Raw genomic sequence first — 3035 nt, forward strand, 5'->3', positions numbered from 1 at the left:
GACTGTCGTCCTCCCCATCCAGCTATGCCCCAGGTGTGGAGGGCACTGTGCAGCCCCAGGCCCTGGGACCACCAGGTGCAGCTTCTCTACGATAGAAAGCTCCAATCGACCTGTCTACATGGGCCTCACATACAAATTCAGTAAATCCACATCGGAGAAGCGAGCGAGGGTCGATCTGAGCTGTTCACGCCTTACTAGACATTTGAAAGTTCCCTGATGCAGAAGGAAACGCTATCATGACTCTCTGTGTCTCCTTCACTCATCAATATCCCCAGAGCAAATTTGCCAATCAGAGGCAAATTCACCAGAAAGGAACGTTGGATGTGGGAGAAAAACCTTTTGTCTACACTCTTAAGTTCGGTGCTGAAGGCCTGTAAATTAAACTGACAAAAGGCAGATTAGCAAGGGAGAAAAATGCCCCAAGTTCATTCGTATGCATATGGGAGTTCAAAATAGAAGTGGCTCCTTAAATGGCCAAAGTTGGGGGCTTATATAATTTACTTAATAGGGGACAGGAGGGGGGAGACAAAGCTCGTATATAGGAAGAACCAACAGGTTTCTTTAGGAACAAGTAAATCTCTAGCAGAAAAAATGGAAGATGAGAAAGTTTGTGACGGTGTTTGTTTATGGTGTCTGTTTTTCTAGGTTTTTCATGGCCATAAAACTCCTCTGGAATTTGAGGTAGTTTCACTCCTTCCTGGGAGTCAGGTTGTCCCAAAGAGCAGATGGATGGTCCTCATTCCCAAAAGTTTTCTGCTTTTATTCAGACAAAGGAAGCTCCAAGAAGACTTCTTTCTGCATCTATCCAATCTCAAATGTTTTCAGCTTAAAACGACCTTCATAGAAACTCTGGGGTTCTGAGTGGCCCTCCCACATCTTTAACGCAATGCCGAAAAATCAGTCACTTACCACGTTAACTCTGCTGTCTTTTTTTATAGGGTGGCTCCCCCAAGAAAGACCCCGTAAGTATCCGTTCCTTTCTCTCTGACATCGCGAGCCTGAGCCGTGAGTCGTGTCGAAGTTTGGCCCCCACCACGTAGAACCGCTCAGCGGGGGCCACCATCCACGCAGTGGGTCGAGCATGTCCTTCCTCCACGCCGACCGTCCGGACCATTTCGGCTCAAGCCTCGTGGTGGGTTTCACACGGCGTCCCCGCAAAATTCACGTCCACCTGGACCCTCACGGTGGGACCTTCTTTGGAAACAGGGTCTTTGCAGACGTGGCCAAGGGAAGGTTCTCGAGATGACAGCACCCCGGATTTAGGGTAGACCCTACATCTAACGATGCTGTCCTCCCGGACTCCAAAACCGGGAGAAGAACCAATTCCTGTGAATTCCGGTTTGTGGTCTTTTGTTGCGGCAGCCCCAGGAGACGCCTGCAGGGGACAACATCCCCTTGGCCACTGGAGGGCAGCAGTGTTCTCTGCCTGCAGGTGCGGCTTGATCTAGCTCCCTGGGGGGGACTGGGTCTCAGCTCTAGGGGGAGGGACACAGACCTGCTCCCAGGTGGTAGGTGGTGCTGCTTCTGCCCTTGGACCACACTCGGGGTGGCCGGAGAACCGAAAGAGCGTTAGAAGCCGTCCATCTGAGGGCATCTTTGGAAGCGGCGCTGGGGAGAAAACCTTTCCTCCCTGGTCCTCACCTGCGCCCCATGATGTGTCAGCGACTGCCGAGCACTGATGTTGTTCCCCAAGGGGGTGTCTCTCCGTTGTGGCTGGTGGCATCTCTGCGCTTTGTCTCACCTTCTGTCTTCAGCGGTGGCCCCTGGCCCCCGGCCCACCTGTGCCCCTCAGGTGGCCGCCCCCAGGGCCCTTGCGCCTGGGGTGGGGAGATAGCTTGGGATTCGCAGAGTCTACGGGGAGAAGCACGGGGTTAGATGAGACGGCGTTTCACATGCGTGGAGGCTGTGCCGCGGGAAACCGCGCTCCCCGCCGGGCCTCGTGCCCCACGAAATCACAGGGCTTGCCAAGGGCGGCGGGCGCACTGCCCAAATGTGCACGCGCGCAGGAACGGCTGTTGGGGTCTTGCAACCCTGACGTCCTCACCCAGCGGGGCCCGGACAGAAGGCAGAGGCGGTGCCGTCGACCCAGGTGTCGGCCCAGCGCACGTGCGTCCGTCCAAGGGCCGTGCGCTCAGAGACCGCGGCACCGTTGTGCTCCCCGCCGCCTCCCCAGCTCCCGCCCCGGCGCTGGTCCCCAACTGCGCGTCCTCGCTCTTCCTGTAAAGGTTTTACAGAGAGGACAGGACCGGAACGTGTGCCTGGTGCCCGGTTCTGAGGCGAAGATGGAAAATACCTTGCGGGGGAGAGTCCGGCACCTGCGCAACGAGGTCCGGAGCGAACGGAGGGACGCTCTGCGCTTTGCTAAGTGCGCGCCGTCTCCCCGAAACACCCCCGCGGCGGGGGCGCCCGGCCGGGGTCAGGGGCGGCGAGGGGAACCCCCGTTTCAATCCCTGACTCCGGTCCGTTTTGGAAAGATCGCAGGGGGGTTTGCTCTCCCCACGCACGGGTGGGTCGTCGGTTCCCAGTTCTGGTTCCGCGAGGCGGCACCTCCCTCCCAACTGCCCGGGCTGCCTGTGAGGAGTGGCATGGGGCTGTGTCACCCTCCCTGGTGACACAATCCACTGGGGGGTCCCTAGAAATCTTCCTACGAAAACGAGAGTCACAACTCTACCATCTCGCTGGATCTTCTCTGTCTGTCTTTCTCTCTCATCATTGCAATAAAATACACATAACCTAAAATTTACCACGACTGGCATTTAGCACATCGACACGATGCTGTGCCACCAGCATCTCTGTGTAGCTCCAGAACATTCTCCCCTCCCCAAAAGGAGACCCCATGTCCATGAGCAGTCACCCCCCATCCCCTTGCCTCCCCAGCCCATGGTAACCGCTAATCCACTTGCCCGTTCTGGACATTTCATAGAGATGCAGCCTAAAACACCTGGTCTTTCGTGCCAGCTTCTGTCCCTGGGTGTCATGTCTTGAAGATGCTTCCACGTCGTGGCAGGTGTCAGAGCCTTGTGCCTTTTCATGGC

This window comes from Propithecus coquereli, unplaced genomic scaffold (assembly GCF_000956105.1).
Source record: "Propithecus coquereli isolate 6110/MARCELLA unplaced genomic scaffold, Pcoq_1.0 Scaffold52, whole genome shotgun sequence".
Classification (NCBI taxonomy): Eukaryota; Metazoa; Chordata; class Mammalia; order Primates; family Indriidae; genus Propithecus; species Propithecus coquereli.